General features: G+C 41.1%; 1 long non-coding RNA gene across 6 annotated transcripts in view; it reads right to left on the minus strand.

Moving 5' to 3' along the window:
* Window positions 1-2,620: 2,620 nt before the first annotated feature.
* Window positions 2,621-21,937, minus strand: part of LOC119232606 (uncharacterized) — an 82,220-nt gene continuing 62,903 nt past the window's right edge. For 4 of the 6 annotated variants that reach the window (XR_008549661.1, XR_008549658.1, XR_008549663.1 and 1 more), the window contains 3 exons: window positions 16,989-17,036; window positions 16,402-16,459; window positions 8,842-15,564 (listed from right to left, as the gene is read on the minus strand). This is a non-coding gene — a long non-coding RNA (uncharacterized LOC119232606). Of the gene's footprint in view, window positions 5,051-8,841; window positions 15,565-15,839; window positions 15,884-16,401; window positions 16,460-16,988; window positions 17,037-21,937 lie in introns of those variants that run through there. The other 2 variants (XR_008549660.1, XR_008549662.1) reach the window with 2 other exon arrangements.

A 21,937-nucleotide genomic window follows, 5' to 3' on the forward strand; every position in this document is an offset into this window, starting at 1 on the left:
TTTCTTATAGTTATTCTTTTTCCTGGTCCCTTATTTAAGTATTCTAGATTCCTGCTATGAGTGAGACCATCCGGTATTTTTCTTTTTCTTTCTGGCTTATTTCGCTGAGCATGATCCCTTCCAGCACCATCCATGTGGCTGCAAATTGCATGTGTTTATCTTTTTTGAATGCTGAGTAATATTCCATGGTGTATATGTACCACATCTTCTTGATCCAGTCATCTATTTTTGGGCATTTGGGCTGTTTCCAAAGCTTAGCTATTGTAAATAGTGCTGCTATAAATATAGGGGTGCAGGTGCTCTTTGGAATTGATGTTTCTGTGTCCTTTGAGTAAATACCTAGAAGTGCAATTGCTGGATCATTTGGAAGCTCTATGTTTAGTAGGTAAAGAAATCTCCACACAGCTCTCCATAGTGGTTGGACCAGTTTGCACTCCCACCACCAGTGCAGGAGAGTTCCTTTTTTTCCACAACCTCGCCAACATTTGTTGTTGCTAGTTTTCTCAATATGTGCCATTCTCACTGGTGTAAGATGGTATCTCATGGTAGTTTTGATTTGCATTTCCCTGATTGCAAGTGATGTTGAACATTTTTCATATGCCTGTTGGCCATTTGCATTTCCTCTTTGGAGAAGTTTCTTTTTAGCTCTTCTGCCCATTTTTTGACAGGATTATTTTCTTTGTTGTTGTTGAGTCTCATCAGCTCTTTGTAGATTTTTGTGATCAATCCTTTATCATTAGTGTTGTGTACAAAAATGTTCTCCCAGTAGGTGGGGTTTCTCTTTGTTCTGGTTATTGTCTCTTTTGCTGTGCAGAAGCTCTTTAATTTGATGTAGTCCCAGCTGTTTAACTTTGCCTTCACTATCACTGCTTTGGGTGATGTGTCTGTAAAGATATCTTTGATGTGCATATCACGTAGTGTTTTGCCTACATTTCCTTCTATGTATTTTATGGTTTCAGGTCTTATGTCTAGTTCTTTAATCCATTTTGAGTAGGTTTTTGTGTATAGTGTGAGGTAGTAGTCAAGCTTCATTCTTTTGCATATGGTAACCCAGTTTTCCCAGCACCATTTATTGAACAAACTTCCTTTTCTCCAATGCATATTCTTTGCTCCTTTGTCAAAAATTAGTTGACCATAAATCTGTGGGTTTATTTCTGGATTTTCTATTCGATTCCATTGGTCTGTGTGTCTGTTCTTGTTCCAATACCATGCAGATTTGATGATTATGGCTTTGTAGTATAGTCTGAAATCTGGGAGTGTGATGCCTCCATTCCCTTCTTTTTTTTTCAGGAGAGCTTTGGCTATTCAGGGTTTTTTGTGATTCCATATGAATTTCATCAATAATTGTTCTATTTTTTTGAAGAATGACATTGAAATTTTGATTGGAATAGCATTGAATCTGTATATTGCTTTTGGTAGGATGGCCATTTTAATAATGTTTATTCTTCCAATCCATGAGCAGGGGATGTCTTTCCATTTCTTTATGTCTTCTTCTATTTCTTTTGACTGTGTTTTATAGTTTTCTTTGTATAGGTCCTTTACCTCTTTTGTTAGATTTATGCCCAAATATTTGATTTTTTTTGTTTCGATAATAAAAGGGATTTTTTTTTATTTCTTCTTCTTCAGATTTATTGTCTGTGTATAGGAAGGCTACTGACTTTTGCGTGTTGATTTTGTATCCTGCCACTTTACTGAACTGATTGATGAGGTGATTTAGTTTTTCTGTGGAGTTTTTGGGGTTCTCTATGTATATTGTCATGTCATCTGCAAATAGTGATAGTTTGACTTATTCTTTTCCTATTTGGATTCCTTGGATGTCTTTCTCTTGTCTTATTGCTCTGGCTAGGACTTCCAGTATTATATTGAAAAGCAGTGGTGAGAGTGGACATCCTTTTCTTGTTCCAGATCTTAATGGAAATGCTTTCAGCTTTTCACCATTGAGTATGATACTGGCTGTTTGGTTGTCATATACGGCCTTTGTGTTGTTGAGGTACGTTCCTTGTATCCCAAGAATTTCAAGGGCTTTTATCATGAATGGGTGTTGCACTTTGTCAAAAGCTTTCTCAGCATCTATTGATATTATCATATGGTTTTTATATTTCTTTTTGTTGATGTGTTGGATACCGTTGATTGATTTTCAGATGTTGAACCATCCTTGTGTCCCTGGAATGAATTGTACTTGGTCATGGTGAATTATCTTAAGGATACAGTTGGATTCTGATAGCTAAAATTTTATTGAGGATTTTTGCATCACTGTTCATTAGGGAGATTGGCCTGTAGTTTTCTTTTTTTGTGTTGTCCTAGTTCTGTTTTGGTATTAGTGTTATGTTGACTTAATAGAACGTGTTTGGTATTATCCCTTCCTTCTCAATTTTTTGGAAGAGTTTGTGAAGTATAGGCAATAATTTGTCTCTGAATGTTTGGTAGAATTCATTTGTAAATCCATCAGGTCCTGGGCTTTTGTTTTGGGGGAGGTTTTTGATTACCATTTCAATTTTGCTGCTTGTAATTGGTCTGTTTAGGTGTTCTATTTCTTCTTTATCCAGCTTTGGGTGATTGTAGAGTTGTAGGAATTTGTCCATCTCCTCTAGATTGTTGAACTTGTTTCCATATAACTGTTCGTAGTAGTTACTGATTATTCTTTTGATTTCTGCCGTGTCCGTTGTGATTTCTCCTTTTTCATTTATGATCCTGTTTATTTGTGCTTTTCCTTTTTTTCCTTTGTTAGCCTGGCTAGGGGTTTGTTTATTTTATTTATTTTTTTCTAAGAACCAGCTCTTGGTTTCATTGATCTTTTGGATTGTTTTTTTAGTTTCAATTTCATTTATTTCTGCTTTGGTTTTTATTATTTCTTTTCTTCTACTGGTTTTGTTTTTTTTTGTTGTTGTTGTTGTCTTTTTCTAGATCTTTGAGCTTTGAGATTAGGTTGTTTCTTTGAGTTCTTTCTTGTTTCTTGATGTGAGCCTCTATTGCTATATATTTCCTCTTATTATTGCTTTTGCTGCATCCCATACATTTAAGAAATTGGTGTCCTCCTTGTCATTCAATTCGAAGAATTTTTTCATTTCTTCTTTGATCTCCTTGTTAGTCCAGTGGTCTTCCAGAAGTGTGGTTTTCAATCTCCATGAGGTAGGAGAGTTCCTTTCCTTCTTTTTATGGTTTATTTCTAGTTTGATGCCTTCATGGTCAGAAAAGAAGGCTGGTATGATTTCAGTCTTGATGTATCTGTTGATGTTTGTCTTGTGTCCCAGTATGTGATCAATCCTGGAGAATGATCCATGTGTGCTTGAGAAAAATGTGTACTCCATGTTTTTGGGGTTTAGTGTTCTATAGATGTCTGTTAAGCCCAAGCGCTCTTGGTCCTTGTTTAGAGCTTTAGTGTCTTTACTTATTTTTTGTCTCGTTGGTCTATCCATTGTTGATAGTGGTGTGTTGAAGTCTCCCACTACGTATGTGTTTTCTCTGATGTCGGTTTTCAAAGATGACAATAGTTGTCTGATACATTTTGGTGCTCCTTTGTTTGGTGAATATATGTTAATGAGTGTTATTTCTTCTTGAAGTATTATCCCCTTAATCATAATGTAGTGACCGTTGGGGTCTCTTTTTATCTTTTTGAGTTTGAAATCTATTTTATCTGATATAAGTATAGCTTTTCCTGCTTTCTTTTTTGGTCCATTTGCTTATAGAATTGTATTCCATCCTTTAACTTTGAGTCTATTTTTATCTTTTGTAGCTAAATGTCTTTCCTGGAGACAGCAAAAGGTTGGGTTTTGTTTCTTAATCCAGCCTGCGACTCTGTGTCGTTTTATTGAAGAGTTTAGTCCATTTACATTTAGAGTTAATATTTATATGTTAGCATTTGCATTTGCCATTGTGTTTGTCTTTCCTTTGATTTTATTTATTTATTCTTTTAATAACTTTTTTTTTTTTGGCCTTCTTTCGTTGTTATTTGTCCCTCTGAGGTTCTGGCTTTAGGACTCCTTGTAGTATTTTTTGGAGTTAGGGTTTAGTCGTAAAGAAATTCCAGAGTTTCTGTTTGTCTGGGAAGGTCCTTATTCTTTCTTCATAGAGAAAGGAGAGCTTTGCGGGATAGAGTATTCCTGGTTGGCATCTGTTTTCTTGGAGTCTGTTGACTATGTCCCTCCACTCTCTCTTTGCCCGTAGTGTTTCTTTGGAGAAGTCTGATATCAGTCTGATTGGTTTTCCTTTGAATGTTATCTGTTTCTTCCCTCTTGTCAGCTTCATTATTTTTTCCTTGTCCTGGATTCTTGGGAGATTTACTATTATGTGTCTTGCTGTATTTTTCCTTTCGTCGTGGAAGTTTGGTGTTCTTCTTGCTTCTTGCATATCAATTTTCAGCTCCTTTTTCACGTTTGGGATGTTCTCTTCAGTTATCTCCTTGAATATTTTCTCTGTTCCTACATCTCTCTCCTCTACTTCTGGGATTCCTGTAACTCTTATATTTCCTTTCCTCATGGAGTCAGATAATTCCCGAAGTCTTTCTTTGGTCTTTTTCCTTCGTACTTCTCTTTCCTTTTCTGTTTTGGTTCTTTTTATTTCTGTGTCTTCAAGAGTACTTATTCGTTCTTCCATTTCATCAATTCTGCTTTCATTGCTTTTCCCAGAGTTCTTTAGCGCCTCCATTAATTCTTTGATCTCTTGTATTTCTTTTACTTCCCTCTTTAGGACTCAATTTCATTTTTCTGATCATGTTTATTTTTCCCTTTTCATTGTTTTCCTTTATGATTTCTGTCAGTTTTTCAATCACGGCAATTTTAAATTCTCTTTCTGGAAGGCTCAGAATTTCTTCCAAGTTAGTGTCATTGCAATCTGGGGGGTGGTTTTCTTTTTGTGGTCTGCTTTTTTCCTGAGGAGTTGTTGGGTTGCGTGTGGTTTTTCTACTCCCTACTGTCTGTTTTCTATTTTGCCGTATGCATTGGGACACTGTGTTGCTGGTACTGGCTGGCATCTTGGGCGAACTTCCAGCTCACCGCTGCCTCCTCCAGGAGCCATCTGCCAGTTTCAAGCAGGCTTTACTGAAGAAAGTTCCCTGTTATAAAAAAAAAAAAAAGCGATGCGTGTTCGCACTCCTCTGCATTCCCAGTGTGCCCTGGTCTTGGGTACCTGCTCCCATTCTGGGCTCGGACTGCAGGCCAGAAGGGGCATGGCATGGGCAAACTTCCCAGCTCACTTCTGGCTCCTCTGGGAGCCTTCTGCCGGTTTCAAGTAGTCTTTACTGAAGAAATGTCCCTGTTCTAAAATGGCGATGCTGGATGCACTCCCTGCATGCCTGGTCTGCCCCAGTGGTGGGTTCCTGCTCCCCCTCTGGGCTTGGACTGCAGGCCAGAAAGGGCCTGGTGTGGGTGAACTTCCCAGCTCACCTCTGGCTCCTCCAGGAGCCTTCTGCCATAAACCAGCTTTATTAAGGTATAATTGGCATTTGATAAAATGTTTGAACACTTTTGGACCAATGGACACATACACCCCACCACCACCACCACAGGTCAAGCTATAAAACATCTCCATCACTCCAGAGTGTTCTATAATGCCCCTTTGGAGTCAATACCATGCTCCAGGCCACCATTCACTGAGTAGTATATTATTGCCTTTTGTAGAATTTCATATAAATGAAATCATACAATATTTTTTTTGTAAATCCCAACCTTTTAGCTGGTAGAGAAAGAGCCTTTTGAAGCCATGACTATTGAGTTGTGTGTGTGTGTGTGTGTGTGTGTGTGTGTGTAGGGGGTGGTTTGAGGCAAAATTCACAGAACATGAAATTAACCATTTTCTGGGGTACAATTAATTAATATTTAACACATTCACTTATGCAACAATCAGTTGCCTGATTCAAAAATCTTAGAAGACCATAAACCCAAAGCAATCATTCCCCATTTTCCCTACCACCTCCTCCCTGGCACTCACTATTCTATTTTCTAGGCATATAGATGTACATATTGTGGATATTTCCCATAAATAGAATCATATAATGAATGACCTTCTGAGTCCAGCTTCATTGACTTAGCACGTTTACATTGTTTTTCCAATTCGTAGCCCCTCTCAGAACTTCATTCCTTTATTTCTACTTAATGCTAAGCATGTTCTGTTCTCTGGGTACACCACATTTTCTTTTTTTTTTTTTTCTTTTCTTTCTTTATTTTTTAAAAGATTTTATTTTTATTTACCAAGAACCAGGGTAAGGCCAGACTCGCAGGAGGGTGAAAGGATTCACCAGAGACAGAGTGGGGAACAGAACAGGCAGACTGACGAAATACACTGCTGAGGGAGCAGCAGGCGCGACAGGAGAGGTCTGCTGCACCATGTAGGACCCTCGCCCGCCAGCCTGGAACCAACCAGCGCTGCAGAGGCTGCGGACAGCTTCACAGCACTGCGCTCAACCACCTGTGCCACCAGGGGAGGCCCATACACTACATTTTCTTTCTCTGTTTTCTCTGGGCTATTGTGAGTAGTGCTGCTATGAATATTCATTTATGAGAATCCCTGCTTCCAGTTCTTTTGTACATATACCTAGCAGTATAGTTGCTGCATCATATGATAAGTCTGTGTTTAACTGATTGAGGAACTTCCATACTGTTGCCCACATTGGCTACACACTTAATATTCCTGCCAGCAATCGAGGGGCCTTAGAGTTTCTCCACACCCTCACCAACTTTTATTTGGTTTCTAAATTTTTTTTTCCTAGTAGGTGTGAAGTACGTGGTAATGATTTCATTTCCCAAATGATAGAGATGTTGAGCCTCTTGTGTTTCTTCACCATTTGTACATCATGTTTGGAACAGTATCTATAGATGTCCTTTGCCCATTTTTAACTTGTATTTATTGAAAAAGAAGAGAGTTCTTTATTCTAGAACCAAACCCTTATCAGATGAGTGATTTACAAATACTTTCTTTCAATTTAAAGGTTCTTATCATTCTTTAATATTGTCCTCTCATGGGGTTGAAAATGGGATGGATTTTCATTAGTTCTATATTCTCTAGTTCATCACTTGCATATGGAAACATAGCACATTAATGTGTGTTGATTTTTAAGTAGTCATTTTACTGCACTATTTTAATACCTTCTGGTGGAGTCTTTTGGATTTTCTGTGCACACCATCACATCATCTGCAAATAGTGGTAATTTCACTTTTCCAATTTGAATTCTGTTTGTCTTTCTCTTCAATAATTGCTGTGGCTAGGACTGCCAATATTTGTTGAACAGCAGGGATGAGAGTGGACATCCTTGTCCTGCTCACAATCTGAGGGGCTATCCTTTCAGTTTTCACCACTGAGTCTGATGTTAGCTGTGGGTATGTCATCCATGGACTTTGTTGAGATATGTTCCTATTATTTCCAACTTATTGAAAGCTGTTATCATGGATGGTGGTGGAATCTTGTGAAATGATTTTTCAGTCTGTTAAAATGACCACGTGATTTTTATCTCTCTTTTTGGTGATGTGGTGAATGGCATTGATTGGTATATGTTGAAACAACTATGCATCTCTGGAGTTAAATTACCCTCTTGGTCAGATGGATGATTCTTTTACTAAATATATAAAGTATATGCATTTTATACAAATTATATACATTAAATATTTCTGGATTTGATCTTGCAACATTTCCTTGAGGATTTTTGCATCTATGTTCATCAGGGATGTTGTTCTTTGGCTTACCTTTTTTGAACTGCCCGTGTTTGGGTTGTGAGACCAAGCTAATTTTGGCCTTATAAATTGTGTCATGGAACATTCCTAACTCTTCCATTCTTTTTCTTTAGTTTGAGGGTATGTATTAGATTTCTTTAAGAGTTTGGTAGAATTCTCTAGTGATACCAAATGTTGTAGGTTTTTGCTCTTAGGAGACTTTATTTTTTCTAAAATTTATATAGGGCCTCCCCGGTGGCGCAGCAGTTGAGCGCTGGGTTGCAAAGCTGCCTGCAACCTCTGCAGTGCCGGTTCAATCTCAGGCTGCTCCCCGGCCAACCGAGGAGGGTCCTGCATGGCGCGCAGACCTCTCCTGCCACCCGCTGCTCCCCTCAGCAGTGTGCTTTGGTCCTTCTGCCTGTTCTTCTCCCCGCTCTGGCTCTGGTGAATTCTCTCACCCTCCCGTGCTTCTGACTGTACCCAGTGATTGTATAAATAAATAAAAACAAAAAAATCTTAAAAAAATAAATATATAAAATTTATTTATGTACATATTATATCATTGTTCACTTTTGTACAATGTTTGATTCCTCCTCTCAAGTGTAGTCCCCATACAATTCCCACCACCAATTCACTTGTGCACCACCACCGTAGTCCCTTCTGCTCTTCCCTCCTGTTTTGTTTCCTCTCCCCCCACCCCTTCCTTGAAGGATGTCCCTGATTTATAGTTGCCGGTTAATGTTGTTTATTTAATTATTATTATTTTCCTGGTCCCTTATTTAGTTCCCCTATATTCCTTCTGTAAAGAAAACCATCTGATATTTTTTTTTCTGACTTATTTCACTGAGCATAATCCCTTCCAGATCCATCCATGTTGCTTTGAATGGATTGGGTTTATCTTTTTAGATTGCTGAATAGTATTCCATTGTGTATATATAACACATCTTCTTGATCCAGTCATCTATTTTGGGGCATTCAAGTTGTTTCTATAACTTACCTATTGTAAATTGTGCTGCAATAAACATAGTGGTGCAGGTAGATTCCTAAGGTATATTCCTAGTAGTGGTTGCTGGGACATATGGTAGCTCCATTTTTAGTATTTTCAGAGTCCTCCACATAGCTTTCTATAGTGGTTGGACCAGTTTGCATTCCCAGCAGCACTATATGAGTTATAAGGAAACTTTTGATTACTCTTTCAATTTCTTGGCTTGAACATATTCTTTTCAAGCTACTATTTCATTTCAGTTGAGTTTTAAAAGTTGTATGATTTTAAACATTAGTCCATCTTGCTTCCATGTGCACTTTTACAGTTACCTCTTAGGATCCTTTGCATTATTGTTTTTCCTCTTTCCTTTCTTATTCGTTTATTTTGTTCACACTCTTGTTATTGTAGCTAAGGGTTTAACCATTTTGCTTGTACTTTCAAAGAAATAACTCTTGGTTTCATGGATATTTTGTATAATTTCTTGGTTTCTATATTATTTAATTATGCTCAATTTTTTGTTTTTTACTCATTTCTACTGATTTTTGCTTTCATCTGCTGTTATTCTAGCTCCTTCAATTGTCAAGTTATGTTGTTTATTCATAACTATTTTAACTTATTGGTGTGGACCTGTATTATTATGTACTTCCCGCTTAATACTGCTTTTACTGTATTCATGGGATCCAGTAACTTGTCTCTCTTTATTCACTGGCCTCAGATAATTTTTATTTCTTTGATTTATTATTTACCCAAGCATGATTCAAAAATACTTTGTTTAATCTCTCCATGTTTGGGATATTTCCATATTTATGTAAGTGATTCCTTTCTATTGTGTCTCTTTATTCTACTGTGATCAAAAGGATACATGATGTAATAAATGATGTAAGTTCAAATTCCATATATTAATGAGATTTGTTTTGTGTGATAACCTATGTATCCATGGGAAGTTCCGTGTGTACCTGAGAAGCATAGTATTCCATTTCTTTTGGAATGAAAAACTGTACATGCCTGTGATGTGCATCTAATCCATTACTTAATGAAGGCCGGTGTTTCCCTGTATATTTTCTGTCTGGATTATGAAGTCATAGATGTAAGTGGAGTGTAGAGTTGCCCTGTTACTGTGTTACTGTCAAGTCAATGTGTTGCTTTAGGTCTTTTAATGTTGCTTGATATATTTGGGTGTATCTCTGTTTGGTGCACCAATTCTGAGAACAGATTTAACTTAGTGAAGAATTGTTCTCTTGATCATTACATAATATCCATTTTTGTTATCTTTTTGAGGGGAATTTCTAATTTATGAGATATGAGAGTAAGAGTTCCTGAGATTTTTTTTCTGTCTCATCAGCTTGAAATACCCATCTCTGATGTTTTACTTTAAGTCTGTGTTTGTAATTAGATCTTATGTGAGATTCTTGAATGCAAAATATCGCTGGTTTATACTTTTTTAAATAGCCTGTCATTCTCTGTGTGTGTGTTTTAAAAAGATTTATTTATTTATGTACACAAGAACAGGGGCACAGGGCAGAGGTTCAGGTGAGAGTATTCACCAGAGACAGAGTGGGGAACAGAACAGGCAGATTGACTGAAATACACTGTTGAGGTGAGCAGTGGGGGAGTCAGGAGAGGTCTGCTGCACATGAGGGTAGCTCCCTGGCCGGGAAAGGAACTCATGCTGCAGTGGCTGCCGATAGATTCATAGGTTGTGTCTTAACCCCTTACACCACCAGGGAGGCCCTCATTCTGTGTTCTGTTCAGACTGCTCACATTGAAGAGTATCACTGATAATCTAGTGCCATTCTATTTGTTTTTCATGTGTTTTACAGTATGTTTCTTCTCCCACATCTTCCATCTACCTTTTCATTTGCATGGCTTTCCCTGGTGTTTATCTCAGTCTTTTCATTTCTCAAACTAAATGTCTCTTCTGGTAATAGTATTCCCATGTGTCTCTCTGACGCATAGGTTAGATGACGCATTTTCTTCAGATTTCAAACTAATTGAAGCAATGAATCTGTCAATGAAAACCAAAAGGGAACCTGGCTGCCTAAGTCTTAGAAAAGAGACATGTTTAGAATTATTTAAAAAAATGAATTCTCCAAAGAGCCAATCATTTTAAAAATGTTTGCAGAACATTATACTGTTTATATCCAGAAAAACTTTCAGGGAATTGTCATTTGTTAAGAAACAAAAAGTGATTAGTATAATTTTGCCAGAGTATAAAATGAATCATATATAGATAGCTGATTCATTTGTAAAAATCTTTACATGATTGTTAGCCTATTCCATGTAAAAATAAAACAAAACCCACAAAGCTGATATAATCTATTACTTGCCGAAGAATGTGCTAGTTGCAGAGAGACCTGGGAAGTGAGAAAGTCCTCGGATGTTGTTTGCTGGCTTATTTTATTCCCAGGGTTTATTTGCTACACAGACGTTAACAGAATTCCAAATTAAAGAAGTCAGCTGTCTTGAGGTTAATTCTGGTCCCCAATGAAATAAAAAATATGGCATAGATGCCATCTGGATGCTAAGTAAAACTGGACAAAGAAGGTATTTTTTGCACATTTTACTCATGTTGAAAATTTGTTATTCTCTGTGGGACAGAGCTCAAGTTCACGAAAAATTGGAAAACTGCAAGACGTGTTGAATAAACCTTTTGTTCAGACACAATGTATTGTAAAAGGACAATAATAGATGAGCATGGCCCCAAGCAGGGTGTTCCATGTGGAGCAACAGTGACAAAGTCTGAGTGTCTTGAGGTCTTCAGCGGGGCACGGTCACTGATGCTCTCCCTGCGCTGCCAGCTGGCCTAGTCTACCCTCTGTGAGGGACCAGACAATGGAGGATGCTCAAGCACCTAAAAAAAGGCCCATGAGGTCTCTGCCATTTCTGTTTGCAAGTTCTGTGTGGTAGGTCTCTGTCAGAAGCCTCTGTGTCTTATGATTGGGTCTCAGGGGTGGGGGTGTGTCAGAGGCCTCTGTGTAGCTCATCAAAGAACTATTCAGGGTTCACTTTGGGTCTGTCAGTGGTGTCTGTGGGAATCTGTCATGTGCTATTTAGGTCTGTGTCACTTTCCCTGCAGTTGTCTCAATTTCTGAGGTCTCATCTTGTCCCCTGGGAGCTGTCCTTGGTGGCAAGGAAAGACGAAGAGGATATGAGAGTCCCTATTGAGTTCCCCAGTCCCATCAGATTTTTCAGAGGTCCTTCAAGAGGGACATCACACTTCCCTGGTGGAGGGCTTTGCTTCTCTGGGAACTTGACCGTCTCTGAAGAGCTGCAGGTGGAGAGTCTCCTCTGGATGCCAGTGGTAGCCTGTGTGGGGACTATGAGGGGCCATGCTGAGTTGCTGGGCCCCTAGTGTCTCCTTCCTAATGTCTCTGCTTGTAGAAGGCAGTGAGATCCCCAGACTGGGTCACTGGACTATATCTGAGCAACACTTAGCCCCCTTGCTCCCTACACTCTCCACCCACTCTGTTCACTGTGTGCCACAGTCACGTGGGAACTGCACATAGTTTACTCCTGCTCCAACCCCAGGAGGGCCATCCCTCCACTGGGCAGGTGGACATGGTTCACAGCACCTCTCCCGATTACCCATCACACCCCAGCATTTAATCCTCAGTCCTTGACATCAAAGAGAGAGGGGCCATGGGCAGGGGTCATGTATTCTCCCAAAGACATGGGGTCAGAGTTCTACCATTTCCAGGCTCAAGGCCAGCACCCTCCAACCCAACACTCTGCAGCCATCTCCCACACTTTTTGAAGCCTGAGAGGAATTTCCACCTCATCACAACCCTCCCCAAAACAGCACCAGTTCAAGCAGAGAGAAATCAGGTAATGATGCCCAGTTCACCTTCTGGCCAAGGTTTAAGAAACTTGCTCATCTTGGCAACTTCTACCTGTTTTCCTCTGTTCTTTCACAAGGGTAATGTAAAATCCTAGGGTGCATTGAGGGCCCAGGGTAAGGACAGGTTTTCCCCATGGTGGTCAGCCTCCACCCTATGTGCCACCCTATTGAAGTCAAAGCAGGCCCTCAGAAGAGTAGACTCTGAACCCTGCCCTTTCCCCTAAAAAGGTGCAGATCATTTTGTATGAGAACATACATGTATTTGATGAAATAAATGTCATGATAAGTGAGGTCCCTAGCATGCAGAGGATGTGCTGTTATGACAAAGCAGATTTCTGCTGCATGTACTGAGGATTTTCTTGGACCTTGTGTGTCCCCACTAGGATTTTCTCCCTGTGTATTGCACAGTGAACTGTCAGAGGCCAAGGTGTTCACAGCAAGAAGCACATTTATGTGAGAGTCTGGGAGGAGAATGGCAGTGGTATAACCTTGGAGGAGCATACCTGTGCTGTAATCCTGTAAGAGCCCCTCAGTGTAGGAGCCTTTAGGGAGCACTTTGGTGGCATGGCCTTGAGGCTGTTTCTATGTTTCCACTTTCCCTGGGATCTCAAACTGACTGGCAACTTTTGTTTTAAGGTTGGCTCTTTTGGATTTGGGGCAGTAGATGCTGTAGGTGTTAAGAAGCTATCATTGGACCCAGAAGACTGTGAGCTCTTCAGATTCACCTCACCAGTTGGGGCACTGTGTGGCTCACTGGGGCCCAAGATGACTTTCCAAGCGGGGACTTCCTTGGTTTCCATCAACTTCAAGTCTTTTTTGATCATCAAATATTTGGCCTCTAAGTTCCTCTTCAGCATTGCTATCTTCTGGGACAGGTCTGGTGTGATTGGACCCCCAGTCTCCTCATTCACTTTATTTGTGGTCATTTCTGTACTTGGAGTGGCTCTAGGTTGCCCATCTCAACCATTAGCACAGTCTCACTCTGCAAGGTCTCCTCACGGGGCTGGAGACGGACGTCTGAGAAGGTAGCCTGTCCTCTCCAAAAAGAACCTTTGAGGGCCCCTGGCCATGGACTCATGGGGTCCCTCCTGCAGCCTCTTGGTCCCAGATTCAAAGGTGACTAAACAGCATGATACAGGCCTTGGAAGAGACAGTGATTGAACCTCACAATCCTTGATATTTATGTGTTTGGAGGCCTGGGGGTAAAAGCCCCAATTCCGCCTTATCTGAAACCTGATCATTTGTGTTCCCAGCTCCTGTCCAGCACGTGGACTGAGGAAAGGAAGCTCGTGGGAGGGGTTCATGCAACTTGCCCAACCCTTCAAGGGTGCTAGCTGTATGGGTTCCCTCTGAGTGTTGGGTATGGATGAAGCAAGGCTGGTGGCAAGCAAGGATCGACGCACAGTGACGGAACAAACCCTCGCTGATCTGCCCTAACTTCTTGCCCAGCTGGGTGTTCAAGAATTTTTCTAATTGTTTCCCCTCTGGGCCCCTGGACAAGCAACTTCCTGAGTCACTCATTACGGATATCACTGGGTGTCTTTGCAGCTCCTCAGAGCTCACTGGGAAATAACCAAGCCTTTGCTTTGGTCTTTGGGGATCCTCCTCACAGACTGACATAGACCCTTGTCTAAATTCTTTCTTGGTAGGATACTGAGTCAATTCTTCATGTAGGACGTCCTAGGGAACCCGCAGCTTGTCTCCTGCACATCCCAACTATTTTAGTGTGACAACCTGGATGACAATGAGGGCTGCTGCCTCCCCAGTGCATGACTCAACCCTGGGAGTTCTCCCCAAGGCTGCATTGCTTCCACAGCCTGGATTTTGCAGGGCAAGCTGTCCTGATGGTCACCTCTAGGCAGCCAATCCTGCAGATGTGGTGCCTGGAGATTCTCACTAACAAAATCCCTCTGATGGGCACACACTGAATGGTGGGCCTGGAAGGTGAAGCTATCCTGGAAAAGCCTGGCAGGGACTTGTTAACCACTTGGTCAGAGATTTGGACCACAGGAGATAAAGACATCCTTTCTCATGGCCTGTGCCACATGGATCATTCGAGAGATTGAATTTTAATTGAGACAAAGACTTGTGCCTTGTCCATAGGAGTAGACACCCCATAATACCTAATCTGGAGTGGAGAAAAAGGTGGTTGGATTTGGAAATTGGGTGTGTTACAGGCCTGGGTCTGAACCAGAGCCATTAGTGGGGTCTGGGACTGGAGCAAGTTTCCAGCCAAAGATTGTAACTGGACCTAGGGTGAGGCCTGAAAGTGGCCTGGGAACGATTTGAAGGCATGATGAGCTGACTGGGAAGTGGAAAACATTTAGGGTTTCCAATGAGTAAAACAAAGGAAGCCTGTGTTTGAGATGTGATGCCCATGACCAAAGCAGTAACCACAAGGGACTAACTGTGCAGCAAGGGAAGTCCCCAGCAACGCTGACTGCATTTCTGGTGTTAATAGTCCCCCATGGTCTGGAGATAACAGAACTCGCTGATGATTGGACAGTTGCTCCACTTTGTCTTCCTTGTTCTAGATTAGTGGGGAGAATGTAATGCCCTCCTAAAAATTCAGGTAGTAGACTGAACTTGTTTGTTTTGGAAATGACCCATGGTTTCTTTTTCTTCCCAAATATTCAGTTATTTTCTTTTGCTGATTAAAGCCTCCAGCAGCTTCTGAACATCAAGGATGACAAATGAGGGACTGCCAGTCTCTACCTGCCTGTTTGTGGGGCCTCCCCAGAAAGAAGTCCCTGATGGCTGTTGGGGCAGGTGCTGTGGCTGGGGCTTGCACACTGAGGAGGCCGGGAAGAATGAGACCTTGGTAGTTGCCCACCACCAGGAAGACAGCCAAAAGGCCCAATCCTGCCATGGCTGTCACTGGAGAGGCCACACAGGCTTTCCCTGTGTCACCTGGAGGTGAGCTCTTTGGGATGGTGTCCAGTGGGATTCTCTTTGAATTACATTCATCATATTGAGGTTTTACTGACCAGATGGTGGTCATGGCAGAAGCAGGACCTTTCACTCATGAGCTGTGGACCCTGGCAGGTGCTGCTTTGGGGTCTTGATGAAATTTGCCCTTATCAAGGTGTTTCTCCAGGTGACTGCAGGACACAAGAAGCACAAGTTGCAGGTATGAGTAGAGGGATCTGAGGATCAGCCAGGCCAGAGAAACTGTTGCCCCCTGTAGCCTCTACTGCCCCCATGCTGACTCATAATGTACTTGCTGTCCTCACTTACATCCTCCAACCTCCACCTGCCTCAAGTCTTGAGCCACATCCTAGCCCTAGGAACCCTGCCCTCCTCTCCAAATCAATGTTAGGTTGCCTGTGGCATTGTACCCCAGCTCTGAGTGGACACATAAGGGAAGAATCTTTACCTCTGTGGAAGTAAACCCAGGATTTTATCTTCCTCCAGTTCTGTCTGCAATGGTTTACAAGCTGTAAATCAATATGCTGGGTCACATGGTAAAGGGAGGGGCCAGGGAGTCTAATAGGAGGCTGAGGACCACATGCTTTAGGAGACCTTTGGGGGATTTGACCTTAGAGTCAAAGGTCACCTGTTTCCTGACCATGAGGGCAAGACTCAAGATGGGGGCTTGTCATTTGCAAAGCCATTTTGATCCTGAGGCCTTGTCACTGCTCTGTGAGGGAGAATAGGTAGGGCCTCCAAGAGAAATCTGAGCAGGTTAGACAACTTGATTCCAGGTAACCTGGGGGACACACAACCCAGGCCAGGCCCTGCTGGTCCATTCCCCCTGTATGTCTCTGTCGACAACACACATTTCCAGGCCCGTCTTGGCCTCCTCTGAGCCTGGAAAATGGGAGGTGTCAGGGTTTTGTCCTTCTCAGGAGCCTCTGTTAAGACCTGATAACCTTGGAACTGGGAGCTGTGACTCAGGGACAGGAGAAAGGGGGTAAATCTAACCTCCAGCCTCTCACCTTTCCAAGCTCCATGTTTCTTTCTGCTCCTCTTCCTCGCCTTCCACTGCATTTGTGGCTGAGACAGGAGGAAATACAAAAAGGAACTGGCACCCGTTTCTCCCTGTCCTCCCTCTAGATCAGCCCACAGATGTTTAGTGCTCACTTACGACTTTCTGCCTTTAAGCCAATGAAGCCTTTGGTTTCATTTCCTTCTACTCTATTCTCAAGTGGATAGATATATTTTCTGCCTGCCTTCCTTGGAGATCGCAAGAAGGGATCTCTGTGTGAGACCAACCACAGATCTTTCTTGGTCCTCAAGAAACACAAATCCTCAGCCCTCCTGCTGAGCTCCCTCAGGTCAGGTAGGACCTGCTTCCTGAGTCCTGCCCAGAGGCTCCCAGGGTCTCTGCACTGCCCCTCCTCCCCCTCAGCCTCAGCAGAGGAACTACTGCTTGGCCTGGCTTGTCTCTAGCATTCTGAGATTCTGTTCTTTTGAGAAAAGATCATCTGTTCTCTCCCCTCCCAGCAGTCTCTCACATTGATTCTAAAAAGTGGAAACATTAGGACAATCCTGTTGAATTGGATGTGGCCCAAGAGTTTCTTACCTTCCTGATATCTCTGTCCTTCCTAGGAGGTGGTAACAATGGAGTACCCTGGAGAAAGGGAAGTAGCATGATGGAGATGATATTAAACTCCCAAAAATAGAGCTGGAGCTCAGCAGCTAACAGTAATGCTTTTCAGAGAACAGAGAAAATTCTTCATGATCTGAATCGCACAGCTGCTCTTGAGCAGGGGGGAAACTCAGGGACTTAAATCCCAGCTCTGCATCACAGAGGTGACTGTGTCAAAAAGGACTCCTGACTGCAGGGGAGAGCCCAGGAGAGGATCAGGTAGGAATATGGCCCCTCCCCCAGGGCACAGCCCTCCCTACATCTTCCTGGGCCTCCCAGACCTTAATTTTTTCTTCAGTACATCCAGTTTAGATTTATTACTTGGTTCCTAGCAGCTCTTGGAGATCTTGGCTTGAACCCATCAATTTCATAGACTTTAAAATTCTTAGGTTCTTACAGCAATTTTGACTATTTCTGGGAGTTTTACTTTCAGAATCCTATCTGTCTTCAGCTCCATTTTTCATGTCATGTATTTTTTTTTTCATAGAACATTAAAGTTCTACTCTTGTAAAATTAAATTTGTACTATATAGTATTATCACTTATAGATACCATGTTTTACATTATATTCTCAGATTCCCCTTATAACTGAAATTTTTTACACTTCTACTAACCTCTCCCTATTTCCCCCACCTTTTGCCTCTCACAATCATTCCATCAGTCTTATCCTGTGTTTCTATGAGTTCACCTTTATGTGATTCCACATATAAATGATGCCTTGCAGTGTCTGACTTTCTCCTGGCTTCTTTTACTTAGCAAAAATAAATAAGCTTTGCAGACTCATCTGTGCATTGAAAATCTCAACTCCATTATTCTTTTTATTTTTTTTATTTTTATACTTCCCATACAATTGTAACTCCCTGATTTTGACCCCAAACCCTCCTTTCCCCGCCCACCCCAAAGTGTGTCTCTGGTTCATAGTTGTTTGTTGATTTTGATTTTTTTCTTTCCTATATTTATTCTTTTTCCTGGTCCCTTATTTAAGTTTTCTAGATTCCTGCTATGAGTGAGGCCATCCGGCATTTTTCTTTTTCTTTCTGGCTTATTTCGCTGAGCATGATCCCTTCCAGCGCCATCCATGTTGCTGAAAATTGCATGTGTTTATCTTTTTTGAATGCTGACTAATATTCCATGGTGTAGATGTACCACATCTTCTTGATCCAATCATCTAGTTTTGGGCATTTGGGTTGTTTCCAAAGCTTAGCTCTTGTAAATTGTGCTGCTATACACATAGGGGTGCAGGTGCTCTTTGGAATTGATGTTTCTGTGTCCTTTGGGTAAATACCTAGGAGTGGAATTGCTGGATCATATGGAAGCTCTATCTTTAGTTCAACTCCATTATTCTTACATAGATGTTTTACTTTCATCATCCCAGCAATAGAGCTTTATTTTATATTTATTTTTAATTTTTGATATTTGAGTTATTGTTTCCATTTATCTTTCACATCTTCACTCAGAATGTGTGACACAAATTCAAACTAATGACTTATTATTTGAAATTCACAAAAATAAATAAATATCATGGAAGAATAAATAAACCACCCAACGATATTTCATGTTAGTAGCATTTTTTCTTTGGGACATGCTGTACACCTCCCCTTACTCACTCGCCCCCACACACATACCCACACAGACATGGATGCATGTATATACATGAACATACACAGACACAAACACATTTGTATTCAAATCCATGAATTACCATTTCCTCATGTTTTGGCCTTGACCTCATTTTTCTTATTCTTCCCCAAATAGCCTTCATTCTCCAGAATTTAGCAACATCAATGTCACACCAAGAAGCCAGGAATGGATTAGGGTGAGGAAAAGTAGTGATCTTTTTTTCAATTTTTGGAAAGAAAATCACAATTTATTCACCGATTAATCTTTTTTTTAACTTTATACATCTTTTACATCATTATTCCTTTTTGTACAACATATGCTTTCTCCTCTCAGATGTAGTCCTTGTATAATTCCCACCACCAATTCACCCGTGCACCATCACCATAGTCCCTTGTGCTCATCCCTCCCCTGTTTTGATTCCTCTCCCTCCTCCTCCCCTGCAGAATGTCTCTGATTTATAGTTGCCTGTTAACTTGTTCTTGTTATTACTTTCCCCCGATCCCTTGTTTCGTTCTCCTATATTCCTCCTATAAATGAAATGAAACCATACAATGTTGTTTTTTTCTTTCTGGCTTATTTCGCTGAGGATAATCCTTCCAGCTCCATCCATGTTGCTGTGAATGGCATGAGTTTATCTTTTTTGATTGTTCCATTGTGTGTGTGTGTGTGTGTATACCACATCTTCTTGATCAATTCATCTATTTTTGGACATTTTGGTTGTTTCCTATATTAATTATTGTAAACAGTGCTGCAATAAACATAGGGGTGCAGGTATTCTTTGAATTAATGTTTTTGTGTCCTTTAGGTAGATTCCTAGGAATGGAATTGCTGGATCATATGGTGGCTCCATTTTTAGTAGTTTACAGAACCTCCACACAGCTTTCCATATTAGTTGGACCAGTTTGCATTCCTACCTGCAATAAGGGAGAGTTCCTTTTCTCCACATCCTTGCCAATATTTGCCATATTCTGTTGTTGTTGTTGTTGTTGTTGTTTTAATATGTGGCATTCTCACTGGTGTAAAGTAGTATCTCATTGTGGTTCTCTGCATTTCCCTGATTACAAGTAATGTTGAACATTTTTTCATATACCTTTTGGCCATTTTCTTTTCCTCTTTGGAGAAATGTCTTTTTAGCTCTTCTGTCCATTTTTTGACTGGATTGTTTACTTTGTTGAGTTGCTTCAGTTCTTTGTAGATCTTTGTGATCCTTCTCTTATCAGTAGTATTGTTTGCAAAGATTTTCTCCCAATCAGTGGGGTGTCTCTTTGTTTTGGTTAATGTCTCTTTTGCTATGCAGACACTTTTTAGTTTGATGTAGCCTTAGCTGTTCATCTTTTCCCTCACTTTCTTAGCTTTGGGGGATATGTCTTTAAAGATGTTACTGAGATGTACTTATCTTTAAGAGATTATATTGGGGCCAGGAAACCAAGGTCTGGGTTTTAGTATTGTCTTAGGCAGCCTTATGTGATATCTCTTGTGTTCTATACATTTTTCTTTTGGTAGGGAGTGTGTCTCTTGCCCTGTCTCTTCTGTCCCCACTAGACCTATGGAGCCCAAGGCTCTCCTGTACTTCAGGAGAGGGCTTTTTGAGTCTACAAGAAATCCTTTTGTGACATCATTGGATATCCTTTGGGCAGCAGGAATTGGGAATTCATATAGAGATTGTGTTTTTTAATTAATACAACCACAATTTCTTAGTGCTGAAAATGTAGGTTAGAAAATAATGCATAGGGTCTCCCCTGGTGGCACAGTGGTTAAGCGCTGGGCTGCGAAGGTGCTCGCAGCCTCTACAGTGCCGGTTCAATCCCCAACCACCAGCAAGTGTCCCACATGGTGTGACAGACCTCTCCTGCAGTGCCCGCTGCTCCCCTCAGCAGTGTATTTTGTGGGTCTGTCTGTTTTATTCCCTGCTCTGGCTCTGATGAATTCTCTCACCCACCGGCGCTTCTGACTGTACCCAGTGCTTGTATAAATAAATAAAAAAATTTTAAAAAATGTATATTTTCTGTTTGTCACAGAGTTCCAATGTGAATGAGAGCATTTGAGTATATTTGAATGTATGGTCACAAAAGTACTTGTTAAAATACATCTTTGAGGACTCCCTGGTGGCACAAGGGATTAAGACACAACCTATGAAGCTATCCGCAACATATGCAGCACGAGTTCGATCCCCAGCCCACCAGGGAACAACCCACATGGTGCAGCAGACCTCTTCTGACTCGCCCACTATTCCCCTCAGCAGTGTACTTGGGTCGATCTGCCTGTTCTCTTCCCCACTCTGTCTCTGGTGAATCCTCTCACCCTCCACATATCTGGCCTGTAACCTAGCTCTTGTATGCATAAATAAATAAAAATCTAAAAAAAATTAAAAAAATACATCTTTAGCTTCTACTGTTGTTTCTATACGTCTACAAATCTCTTTATCCTTTTTGGATCATCACTGAGACATTATAGTCCCCAATGTGGACAAACAGATTGCCAAAAAATGATAATTGGGGTTCCCTGATGTTGACAATTAGGATGAATAGTGTATAGTTGGGTACCAGTTGCTGTTTCATTTGCAGGGGAACTTAGCACACACAACTCCTGAAACCTTTGTAATTTCCTCAGAGATTAGAGCCTAGGCACATCATTTGTTCTAATATGTGACTTTGACCCCCATTCCTGATAAGGGCTCCAGAAGCTCTTGTAATTTTCTGGGTGACAGGAGTGTCTCTTCTTCTATTGAGGCAACTCTGGGTGGGTTCTTGAGTGGCATCTGAATGGGGACCTCTTCCCCCTTGGATTTGATTAATTTGCTAGAACAGCTCACAGACCTCAAGGAAACATGTTTACCAGCTTATCAGAGGATACGATAAGGATACTCATGAACAGTCAGATGATGAGACACATTGAGTGGGGTCTGGGAGGGCCCCAGGCCTCCCTTTTGTCCCCGTGGGGCTGAGGGTGTCACCTTCCCAGTGTGGATGTTTTCATCAACCTCTAAGCTCTTCCAATTTTCCTTGTGAAGGTTTGCTCAGAGATATGATCAACTATTAACTCTATTTCCAGTCCTTCTCAATAGAATTGGGGTTGAGTCTGAAAATTTCAAATTTATATCATGGTCTGATTTTCCTTGAAACCAGTTTCCATCCATGAGCCCATTCAGAGTCTCATTAGAACAAAATAAGCTCCTATTGCTCTTATCTCTTAGGAATTTGCAAGGATTTTAGGAATTCTGTGTCAGAGACAGAGTCAAAGAAAAATGATAGAATAAGAGATGCT

Source organism: Talpa occidentalis, unplaced genomic scaffold (assembly GCF_014898055.3).
Source record: "Talpa occidentalis isolate TD23 unplaced genomic scaffold, MPIMG_talOcc4v2.1 talOcc4.7, whole genome shotgun sequence".
Classification (NCBI taxonomy): domain Eukaryota; kingdom Metazoa; phylum Chordata; class Mammalia; order Eulipotyphla; family Talpidae; genus Talpa; species Talpa occidentalis.